The sequence below is a fragment of the Acanthochromis polyacanthus genome, chromosome 3, assembly GCF_021347895.1.
Source record: "Acanthochromis polyacanthus isolate Apoly-LR-REF ecotype Palm Island chromosome 3, KAUST_Apoly_ChrSc, whole genome shotgun sequence".
NCBI classification, from domain to species: Eukaryota; Metazoa; Chordata; class Actinopteri; family Pomacentridae; genus Acanthochromis; species Acanthochromis polyacanthus.
In genome coordinates, this window is record NC_067115.1 from 35,453,642 (window position 1) to 35,466,255 (window position 12,614).

General features: G+C 42.5%; 1 protein-coding gene across 12 annotated transcripts in view; it reads left to right on the plus strand.

The window, feature by feature from the left end:
• The first annotated feature begins 9,385 nt into the window (after positions 1–9,385).
• Positions 9,386–12,614, plus strand: part of fat1a (FAT atypical cadherin 1a) — an 87,970-nt gene continuing 84,741 nt past the window's right edge. For 5 of the 12 annotated variants that reach the window (XR_007941000.1, XR_007940999.1, XM_051945736.1 and 2 more), the window contains exon 1: positions 11,085–11,251. The gene's annotated coding sequence lies outside the window, so the exon portion shown is untranslated. Of the gene's footprint in view, positions 9,784–11,084; positions 11,252–12,614 lie in introns of those variants that run through there. The other 7 variants (XM_051945728.1, XM_051945731.1, XM_051945733.1 and 4 more) reach the window with 3 other exon arrangements.

Consider the following 12,614-nt stretch of genomic DNA (forward strand, 5'->3'; position numbering starts at 1 on the left):
CGCGCAGTACATGAGAGGAGTGCCCGGAGTGCTGCAGCATATGGCCTGTTTTGCTGTTTTCCCCTCTTCTGCATTTAGTACATTTAGTAAATAATAAAGGAATTACGTTAGAATGCTGTATTGAGTCTAACTTGTCCTAATACCAAAATAACATGAATCTGCTAGGACTAACGAGTAAAGTTTCAATATGTGATTACACTCGTGTATCCCTCTCGATGACGTTGTTTATCAAACTTAGTGCATTTACGCGTGTATATGTGTTAGATTGTTTATTTATTTCTATCTAGAGTTCAGAATTGCATGACTCCTCTGACGAAGAGTATGTCCCAGACGCGGGCATCTAAACGAAGTCGTCAGGCGGGCTATGGAGGCCGTGGTCGGGGAGCGACGCGAGCACCCCGAGCCAAAAAACGTCCTGCAGTCTCTTGGCCTGACAAGCCGTGGGATTGGTAACTTTTCTGGAAGTTGCTGAGCCCTGATCCTCTCTCCTCCACAAGCAAAACAAATGTGCGCGCGGTTGCGTAGCGCGTAGCTCGCCCACCTCTGCATGGGCTTGCTTGCTGTGCGCGTAACCGTTGATTGACAGCATGACAAAGCTGAAGCTCGAACTTGATTGGTCGGCAGCAACCGGCGCTTTTTGGAATAACATGGGGGTCTATGAGAGGAAGGCGGAGCTCAGGAATAAATTTTCATATCGCGTTATACTAACTTTATATTATAGTATCGAACTAGACTAACACATTTAAGCTTTGTTAAAAAATGATACATAAATTGAAAACAAACGGAAACTCCGGACAGCAGCTTTAAGGTAACAGAAGTCTTGCACAATTCTTACAGCATCATGAAGGTCCAAGGTTTAACAATCTTTATTATTGTTGTTGTTTAATATAGAGAAAAGACATAAAATAAACATATATACAAGAAAACAAAATCATTAAATTTTAACAGGTCATTTTAAATATTTACAGAAATCTTACTTGTTTCAAAAAAAATGTCTGCATTGTGTACTGTCCTCCTCCTCCTCGTGTCTGCTCACTGTCCTCTGTCTGCTTACTGTCCTCTCCTCCTCCTTTCTTGCTCACAATATCTCCCTCTGCCTCCTTAATACAACAGCACATGCATGTAAAATTCACCATGCTATAATGCTCTGTATTTATAGCCTCTATAACAACCACTGAAAATACAGGCTGCATTTTCTTAACTATGTCCTAATTTTCAACTTACTCTTTTTTTGGCACCAAAATAGTGCCTGATATCTTCTCCTTTCCTCTTGACCATGTTGGCTCTGTAAATGAAATCTAATTTGAGTTCAATGAAGTAGTCATAAATTTGGACTAATACAACTATCACAGGCAATCAGTTAATCAGCTTTTAGTACGTTGATTTTAACAGTTCAACTAATCAGCCAGATTATAGTCCTGCATGAAATCTACTGTCATGGAGTGCCTATTATAAAAGCTAATATCAAGGCAAGAGCGTAAATAGATCACCGCTCAGAAGACTATTAAAATTAAATAATATAATTTTGTAACAGACTGACATTGGATTACATGTTTCTATCAGTTCTGTGTTTTCCTATATTCATAAAGGTGACATACAGGCTGACAGGCCTGTCAGTCATTGAGAGAGAACTGGAGCTAAAAGCGAAAAGTAGTGAGGACTTTGCCTGGGGACCAGACAGCCTTTATATTGTGTATTACAAATACACATAAAGTCAGTCTGGAACTGCTCCACTGAACCAAATCTAGCCCAGAGGCGGGACTACCGATCACAGCTTGAATTGGAGAGAGCCAATCAGTGTAACACATGTGTGACGCAATCACTAAGCGACCTAACAATTGCCTTTCCGCCATGATGTTTTGTAGTTTTAACAGCTTCCTTCGCCGTACAGGGGTCCTGAGGAAAATCTAAGCTCTCCCTTTCAACAGTGGAGGGCAGCATTACGCATTCTATCGTACAGCCTGCCGGAATTAAAAGAAGAAGAAGAAGAAGTAGTCCAAACAGTTATGGCGACCAGTCGAGGACAAAGGACAAAGGACAAATTCAGCCCGTGCAAAACAGAGGAAAGCTCACAAGAGAAACCTCGCTCTGTTGCGGTCGCCATTTTGTTTGTATGCGGGAGGTACACAGGTGTTAGATGGGTAATCTCGGCCCTGAAGATGACGCATCGTTAACTCCCGCCTCTGGTGCTCTGATTGGTTCGGTCTGATCTGCTCGGAGCTTGAAAACCTGTCAAAATGTGTCAATGGAGGAGGGCTAGACCGTATTCCCGTATATCCCTTATAACGGGAATACAGTCTAGCTAAGCTAGGCTAGTGAGGACTGGTCTTCATTATTGTATGAACGTCAGCCCCCCATTTTCTAACTGCTCATGAGCACCGGTGTAAGCTAACGTAACATTCACACCAGTTTAAGCTAGCATTAACATATTGACATTTACACATAGATACATGATAACATTCGTCTGAGACACCGGACACAATATGAATCCAAATATAATTCGTAACTCTGAAAGTGGGATACTAAATAAAATGAACTAGCTAGATAACTTACATCACAGTGCTCCCCAAGTCGTTGATGTCCCGAAACAGCGCAAAGCCAACTTTTTCTCCGTCTAGCTCTTTTTTTTTTTAAATTTTCGTGCGCGCGCGGCTACTTGGATTTCAGCCAGGCAGCCGGGAACTAACGAGTGACAGTGAAAATGGTATAGTCCACTCTAGGGGTGTCTGTCTGGGTGTGTGTGTTTTAGCACAAGCCTCTTCCTGGCATGAATATGGAAAATACAATACACTGTAATATTTTTGACACTAAAAAGACAGGTAAATGCTTCAACCCCCCAATCTCTTATTTGTACCCCTTTTAGGGGGGTCGAAGTTGTAATTGGGGGGTCAAACCCCCCCCGTAATTCGCACTATGGTCTCCCCCTCCCCTCACTGGGTCTGCTGTGGGGTTACTGGACTGACAGCCTGTGCTCTGGGAGGGGGAGAAACTCACAGCAGCACCTGCTGCTTGTTGAAAACAGTAACTGCAGAATGAGCCAAGTTTTCCTATCAGAGTCTCCAAAACGGCAGAAAAAGTCACTAGATTTGTCGCTAGTCGCCCCACCACAATGCTAAAACTGCTCAGGAATGGCTCGAGGAAGACAACCAAGAGATTCCAATTTGATTAGGCATCTGCAGTATACCTTGAAAAAACTCACACCCTTGTCCATAAATCAGTGGGTAGAAGCTGCTTTAATGGCACAAGGAGGGACCTATGAAGGTAATTTATCACCCAGCATCTTTAAGTGTCCCTTTAAATATTTATTGCAAATCAACAGTTTTGTATTTAGATAGTTGGCAAAATTTGTAACCGTTTTTTCAAGAAAGTAGCATAATACCAGCTATTTTGTGCCAGTGGTGAATGTCCACTCAGCATTCTTAGCTAAGCTAACAAATTTTAGATCACACAAATATATTTATTGTCTATAAACAACATGTATTTTAGTCTAGCACTGTTCTTTTAATTGCTTTGTGTGTGTGTGTGTGTGTGTGTGTGTGTGTGTGTGTGTGTGTGTGTGTGTGTGTGTGTGTGTGTGTGTGTGTGTGTGTGTGGAATATTTTGTTAACTGGTCATGTACTTTTTATAACGTAATGTTGTGATGTTTTTATTGTGACTTGCTGGGGGACTGCAGATGAAAATTAGCTTAAAGCTATCTCTGGTACAATGCATCGAATGGAAACATTTATGTTTAATATTGTACATGGTCCCTTCTTAAATAAACTCATAATAATAATAATAATAATAAACTGCTGTATCAATCTTCTCATCTAACTTGCACTTTTGTTTTTGTTTGAATTTGCGTTTTATTTTTTGTTTAAACTTTATTTTGCGGTTTTACATTATTACATTGACAGACAGATAACAAAGAGAAAGAAAAAATGGAAAAGTGACACCCCCCCTTCAAGGCTCATGCATAAAAATCAAAATAGAAAAACAGAAAAATACAAGAACAAATACAAAAATTGACAGGCAGGGACTTCTCATCATATATTGTGTCAGTTAATGCTTTGGATATGATACAAAGTCGTTTTAGCAGTTCAACAACAATGTCAGAGTATATCATTTAAAGGGAAAACCTTCTACAAATTCTATAAAAGGACTCCAGGTCAGGGTGAAGTTTCTGTGGGCTTTACACAACTTATATCTCAGTTTCTCTAAAGGAAGAAAAAATAGTATATCCCTCAACCACTGTAGAAATGACGGGGCTGAATTTGATTTCCAATTTAAAAGTATGAGTCTGCGTGCGAGCAGGGAAGCAAATGCCAAAGCATGTGGCCAAGGGGTGGTACGCCAAAGATGGCTGTGTGATAGTCATGTGTTATAGTCTGACCACAGATTTTGGAAAATACATCAAATATCTGTCTCCAATAGTCGTTGAGCGAGGTGCATGACCAGAACATGTGTCCTATTGTGGCGGGTGCATGGCTGCACCTTGGACAGTCAGAAACTGCAGTTGAAAAGAGCTTAGACAATTTATCCCTTGAATAGTGCAGGCGATGGAGTACTTTAAATTGAATTAAACCATGACGAATACACAAAGATGAAGCATGAATACGTTTTAGACTGCATTGCCACATATCTCAGAAAGCTCAACCCCCAAATCCCTCTCCCGTGCCATTTTTGTTTTATCCCATGATATTGGTTTCAAGTCTCCTATCATATTGTAGATCACAGATACACGCTTCTTCTCATAAGGATCCAGCTCTAGAATTGCATCTAAATGATTCTTAGGTGCTGGGAAAGGAAACTTCTGATAAAGCTGCGTATCTGGAAATATTTAAATAATCTGCTAATGTTGAATTTGCATTTTCAACATCTTTGGGATTTATTTTCTATCCGTGGGTGAGGTAAGAGGACATAACATCTTTACACATTGGCTTTTGCATTTGTATGTGTGTTTTCAGTGTTATGCTAAGCTAAGCTAAGCACCTATAGCTTAGTTCATACACTGGTCAACCACAACATTAAAACTACTAACAGATAAAGATCGTCATTGCTGCAGATCAAGCCCACACCCACCACAGTGCAAAAAGGAATGGCTCGAGGAACATGGCCAAGAGCTCAAAGTGGCAAATGTTACAATTTGATGGAACATCTGCAGCATGCACTGAAATAATTCACATCTATGGAGGCCACAGTATCCAATGAACACCCTTACAGGTCAATTGTCCATAAATCGATGGGTAGAAGCTGTTTTAATGGCACAAAGATGGACTTACACAGGTGTTAATCTCTTCTTATTTATCGCCCAGAATGTTTAAGTGTTCCTTTAAATATTAATTGTAAATCAGCAGTTTTGTATTTAGATAGATGGCAAAATCTGTCCCCATTTTCTGTGTTGTCTAAAGTCAATTATTCAAAGCATCACCATAAGTGGCCTTTCTGTTCCTGGGTGACTCCGTGGGCTTTGTTCTCAGGCCTAATAAGGCAAACAGCCTGTTTTTAATACTGTTTGAGAGGCGTCCCCAGGTGGATCACAGTAGCACTACTTTGATCCACATGGGGACACCACTGGGGACGCCATCGTCTTTGGATTATGACCCAGCGAATAACAAAGAACACAGTCTGAGTCAAATGTTGAGTTCACAAGCAGGAAAAAAGGGCTTAGTAATTTCCCCAAGGATGGTTCTTTTCGATAGACTTGCATGAAGAAAGAAGGCCACTAATCTATTTCACATGATTCATTTTAGTTTTCTCTTGCATGCTCTCTTAAAGCAACAACACCAATAAATAATGCAATAATGTTAACGCTCCAAACAGATCGTTCCAAATATAGCACAGTATATTCTTGTGTCATTTTTTAGGTAATTACGGAAGCTTCTACAACCAAGGGGCTTTGCTAAGATAATCTCCTGCTTTGCTTGAGGCAGCAGAAGACTTTATTCTCACAGCACAGCGGTTTGTCTCCCGCTGCAGGGGAAATGTCAATTGTTTATTATTATTATTTCCCATAAATTTCTTGTGTTTTTTTTTAAACCTACTCACATTGTGCCAAGTATATTGTATAGTGGAACAAAGCTCATTATGGAAATCTCTTTGTGTAGTGTCGTCATTGTGCGATAATGCAGTCTCTTGTTACACAAAAGGTAAGCTTAAGAACACTGTCTCCAGCTCCGGGAGGGTCACTGTCTTTACTTGAGGACACTTCAGCAAGATGGATATTGAATTATTCTAATCTCTCTTACAGTTAAACTCTGCCTCGGGATTCAGATTGTACAGCGATTGGGTGGTGGGAGAAACAGATACCTGGGTGCTCTATTGCTGCAGGCACACTACAAATCATCTATATCTTCTCCCGATCTCTATCCAGTTTCAAGTTGCAGCAAACCTACAGCTTAAGACATTAGTCACAGGAAGAGGAGAGGTAACTCACTCTGCAAGCCAGTCGGCTCCTAACTTCACTCAGCAACACGAGGACGATCTGTAGCAGATTAGTGTGATTTCAAAGGGAAAGAGCCTGCAGTGGGTTACATGGGAGAAGATGGGCACCATTCTGCAAACTGAATGAACTGTGCTGCCTCTCACTCTCAAAATACAGAGATGTGATTCAAAGAAAGAAAGAAAGAAAGAAAGAATCTACAACAAATAATGCAAAATGTTGTTTTTCAGCAGTCTTGGCCAAGCAGCTTGCAGAATGTGATCACCTCATTACACATCCATCCATCCATCCATCCTCTATACACCGCTTTATCCTCATTAGGGTCGTGGGGGGTGCTGGAGCCTATCCCAGCTGACTTGAGCGAAGGCAGGGGACACCCTGGACAGGTCGCCGGTCTGTCACAGGGCTACATATACAGACAGACAAGCACACTCACATTCACACCTACGGGCAATTTAGAGTGATCAATTAACCTCAGCATATTTCTGGACTGTGGGAGGAAGCCAGAGTACCCGGAGAAAACCCACGCATGCACAGGGAGAACATGCAAACTCCATGCAGAAAGATCCCAGGCCCAACCCGGGATTCGAACCGGGATCGTCTTGCTGCAAGGCGAAAGTGCTAACCACTACGCCGCTGTGCAGCCCCTCATTACACATGCAATCCAAAAATGCATCACAATTAGGCAACGCAACAGGAAGAGATATTAGGCCAGTTATTTTTATTCTGCTACTAAGTCTACGAGCACAGGCCTGTCCAAGACTCATTTATAAATCATCTGCAATCACACGTAGTCTGTATTTAATACACAGAGAAACTAAAAACTAAATGTGTTCCACATTACAAAAAGTCAGAGATGCAGAGAGAACAGGAAAAGCACTCGGAGAACGCAGAACTCCCCCAAGGTTTCTCAGTTGTTGTATGATTTCAGACGAGTAAGTCCCAAGCGGTTGATATGTAGTAGGATTGCAATCGTGATCATCAGCAGACAGCTAATGTAGTGTTCACTTGTTGTCATAGTTACAGCGATGCCATACTGCTATCTCGCAATGATACAGAAATCCTTCACAAATCCGTGGATCCAGACTACAAGCCGCATCTCTGCCAAAATCTAATCAGGTGGTCCTTATGTCATTTCTGACCTTCCCTGAAAATTTCATCCAAATCTGTTATCCCATTTTTGAGTAATGTTGCACACAGACAGATTAACAGACGGAAGGACAAACGTATGCTAATCGTCACATAACTATGCTGCATTCCTTGGCGGAGTAATAATAATAACTTTATTTGTGTAGCACCCTTAAGAACAGCGTTCACAAAGTGCTTGGACAGTCAAAACATACAATTAAGAAAAGACAAGGCAGAGTAGTCAATTAAAATAAAAACTAAAAATTATAATGTGTTAAATGAATAATTTGCTAGATTAGCATACATATCAAGCAAGGGAACTAGGCAGTTTGAAAATTCAACAACAATAATAACTTCATGATGTTTTATTCACTCATAATGCATTTTCACCATTTATGCATTTTTATCAAAATAAAACACTTGATTTTTTACCTGAGTTCTGTTCTTTATATCTATATTTTCATGTAGCATCTTTTCACTTGCATTGTGCTTGTCTCCTTTTTTTAACCATATCTGCCAGCAGTTGAGAGATTTAATCAAGTTCCTTGACACACAGGTCAAAGAAGGTGTGCGTGCTGTCTCCACTGCAAACCCTCCTCCGACATTCATATAAAACTCTTCTCTGCTGGGCTTGTAAACACGTTGAAGTGCCTTTATGAAGAGGAATAATACCCTCCCTAGTGCATACTGATGTCCACTTTATCTATAAGCATCTCAGTGCTTTTGATTCAAGTAGTTATTCCAGGGATAACTGGTGTTTCCCATTGCCAGTGGTGCACATCCATAAGGTCCATAAGGCACCAGGAGCTGACCTCCAGCAGCCTGGACTGCAAACACTTGGTGGAGATCAAAGCAGTGGAACTAGCCCTGGGCATCACCTGACCTGAATTCAATTAAAGCTTTACAGGCAGATCAGAGGAGAGGCTATGAGAGAAAAGGGCATTTTCAGGTACCTTAACACTGTCTGGGACAAAACTGAGGGAGAGTCCAGCAGAGGGAAGAAAGAGAGAGATGAAACATTACACAGTTGCACTCTGACACCAACGCTCAATCTTTTCTCTGCTTCCCTCTTTCTCTTCTTGCACACGTGCACATGCACACACACACTAAGCCCATAGGTCTCATTGGTTTACTCAGCCTGTGGGCATATGTGACTTTAATGAGCCAGTGCTGAATGGACATTAGGCAGAGATTCTCACGCCGGAGCTCCAGCAGCCTCTGCTCTGGCATTTTTGGCAGCCACTTCACAGCACGGTGTCGAGTTTAGTTGTTAAGCACATGTTCAAAGAAGACTGGTGAAGACATTTGCCTCTCTGAAGTGCATTCATTGATCACCATTAAATCTAGATGTTGGGCCTGGTTTCATTAAGGTCATAGGGGTGCAGCTAATAAACACAATGAGCTTTAAAGAAAAATAAACCCCCCAAAAATGCTTCTTTGAGGTGGCTGCTTACATTGTGTGCAGAATAAACAGAGTCACACTGAGCTGTGCATGCACGGAATGAGAAAGGCATCCGTGACGTCTGAGCCTTTTCTCAGACTGAGGGTGTCATGGTGAAATCGTGGGTGCCTTCAAGGAGATCTCATGTCCCTACTTTCTAACTCTCCAGTGACTTTCAAGTGCATTTGGTGCAGAAAATAAAGCATGGAAGCTCTGTGCCAATATCTTTTAAGCGCTTGTGTTAAAAAATATCAGCAGCAGAAAAATATGCAGCCTACAATTTTAATTGATTCATTAGGCTAAGTGGGATTTATCTGCCTGACAAATAGCCGGAGAATCATCACTTTTACCATCAGTCGTTGATGTGACTTCCTCTCACTCCGCCCCCCTACTTCCAGCAGTCCTCTTAATTTTCCGAAGGGCAGAGCAGGAGGCAAGAAAATCCGGACGTTGCTGTGCCTTTACTATTTTTGACTGCGTGCGCGCTCCTATGGGGATTGCGATATTTCCGACATCACCTGAAGGCAGCAACAGTATGCCACTCCACCTGAGCCGTTGTGGAGGAGAGGAGCAAGGCTGAGCGTAGCCTTCAGCTTTTACTGTACCGAGCCACCATGTGTGATGACTCCGAGCAGCTCTGAACCTGCGAGGGACTGAAGAAGAGCAATAAAGTGACGGACTCACACGAACAGAAGCCTCCCTCATCCGAGAGATGCTCGCGAAATCTATTTCCCCAGGATTTATGTGAAGGGGGAAGTTTGGAGCGACAGCCAGCGGTCGTCCAGCTGGTCTGGTGAGTAGTGTTGAATCGAATCAAAAGATTTTGTTTCAAGTTGATTTTTTAACCCACTCTTTAAAACTTTGGAATCAACTCAAAACATCTTTCAGAGAAGAAAAAGTGAGCGTTCTCCTTCGACTTGTGCCAAAATAACCACATGCGCAAATACGCACGCTTTACGCACGCAACCCCACACACAGACACACAGGAGCAGGACATGTTGACAAGTTGTCAAGCCTGCATGCAAGCACAGGCTTTCCGCGGGCACACCAGCTGGAGCACTGCAGTCCGGGCAAGAGCAGTGAGACAGCGCCATCAATCGCATAGCAGCCACACTCCCGTGAGCGCGTCGAGAGGGGAAGGTAGTGCAGCTCTGGTGTGAGGAAGCGTCAGGATGTGACTGTGTGAGGGGGGTGGGGGGTGGTTGGGCTGATGGGATCAGCGCCTTCGTGGCGAATTCACTCCCACTATCAGTCACTCTGCTCTAATGCCAAACCCCAGACCCCCGGGACGCACTGCTGGCCACTTTACTGTCAGCCTAATCCCGGATATTAGAAAAACAATAACATCATAGAAAAATAATAAGGAGAAAATCATCCCAAGAAATTGATGTTAAAACACGCAAAAATGCAACAACTGGCGCGGGGAGCTGCGCATTTGCAAGTGTTATTAGTCTATTTATCATCATCAGGGAAGCCCTGAACTGCGACTTCATTTCCAAAAGGAGGTTTTTCTACATTTTTATGCTGACAACAAAATTATGATGTGAATTCGGAGTCATTTTTCAGCAGAGCCCGCGTAAATTATCACCTAATTGGAAATAATACCGTTGCGTTATTACGAGCCGGGAGGTCAGGCGCAAAAATAACCTGTCAAGGTGGGCTGGATAAGTGGTGGGCTGCAGCTGGAGGGGTGAACGCTGGGTTAGTGGGAAGGTTTTAATCCTTTGTCAGGCTATCTCAGTGTGCAGTGCTCCACCTCCAAGGGCCATTGTTGCAGGTTAGTACAATTTAGATGATTGTACTGATAAGAAAAGCTGAAGGAAACACTTATCTCATATATATAGATATTGAAAATCTCGTTACGCATCTCATGAGTGATTGGAAGTGGATTAAAAAGTGGAAAGTTTTACTAATAAATAATAACATCGTAATACAAATCTTAAAGGGTGAAGTTGCAGCTCCTATGAAGCCCTTCCTGGTCTGTAATGATGCACATGATAATAAAAGTAGATGAGGGTTCAGAGGTTTTTTTCCTCCTGCTGCCAGCCGAGAAGTAGATCCGGGCGTGCGCAGCGCGGAGAGATACCGGGCAGCTCCGGGGTGGGAGAGAAAGCAGGGAAGCGGTGAGGCAGCGCAGAGGCTGCTGGCAGATGGACTAACGGAGAGCACACAGCGAGTCCACGTAGATTACCATGCCGAGATTTGGACTACACAAACTACATCCAAAGCCTCCCAATCTATGAGATTAATGATAGAAAAAGGTACGTGAGTCGCCTTTCATTTCCGCCGGGTTTCTTGTTTCTTTTCTCTGAGTGAGCGTCGGTTTAACATCGGCATCTCTAACGTGGAAAAAAGTTGCGATCGCTTCGCTCTGCTATTGTGAGCCGAAAGAAACCAGCTGCTACCGCTTTCTCTGCTTCTTTGGAGAAGTTTAGCCTCGAGAAAGTAGAATTTTTCGATCACATGCGTTCATTCTGGGAGCAGTTTAAGCGGTTTTTTGTGTTGCAAAGGTGTTTTTTCTTCTCTCCCCTCAAGCAAATCTGAGCTGTGCGCTCGGCTGCCATCGTTTCAAGAAGTGAATGGCTCTTAGTTGGGGGATGGGGTTGGAAATGGAACAGACTCGAGGCACCTAACTTTATTTTCTGCAACTTTTTTCCACAGTAATAGCGGCTCTCAGGCTGGAGGATGCACAGGAATAAAATGGAACGAAAGCGCAATTTGTTTTTTGGCGCACGTATCCAGAAAAAGCCACAAGTTAAAGTTTGAATTCCTACAATGGTCGCCATCTAGCAGATGGTTCTTTTGTACCTGCAGGCTATAGTTTGGGATTGAAGGTGCTTCGGGCTGTAACTTATTAACCCGCATAAAACCCGAATATCGAAACCCTGCTGTGGTCATTTGAACACGCCAAAGGTAAATACTGAGGCTTTTTTTTTGGTTGCAGAAAGCTCTCCTGCGCAGCGCCTCGGTTTTTTATGAGTCTTTGTACGGACTCCCACGCAGAGCAGGAGACGTTATAAAGCGGCTGTAAACGCATGCATCTGCAATTTTCAACCACTTTTACAGTCATCTCTCTCTGATTTCAGTCTTAATTGCACTTGGATGAGAATATAAAGAGCACTTATGTATTTGAGTCACCTCTGCGCGATATATTTTTTTTCCTGTATTAGAAGTGCAAGGAAAGTCCAGTAGCACTTCTGATCTGCTGCTGTAGTGATGTTTTCATTGAATTACATGTTTGAATTCCCAACTGATGATCAGAAAAATCAATTATTACATTTCTATAAAAGAGAAAACAATATATGTTTTATTTTTTTGGCTTCTACAAGGAAATGAAACATTTGACTGTTTAAATGTTGCCTCTGCTTTTACTTCAGAGGATTCTTGCAGAAATGAGGCTCTTCTGCTGTGAAGTGCACATACTTAGCATATGGCTTTGTGCAGACATGGGAGCGATGCTGCTTCAGATCTAGTCACCTGACTGGCTGCTCTGCTTCATCTTTTTTTTTTTCTCCCCCACATGGAACCTATTTATCTGTTTATCAGCCTGGCCATCAGCTGTCGTGACATTTTGGTTGTTTTCCCGGGTTGCACACACTGAGAGTGACAGTAACAAATGCTTAT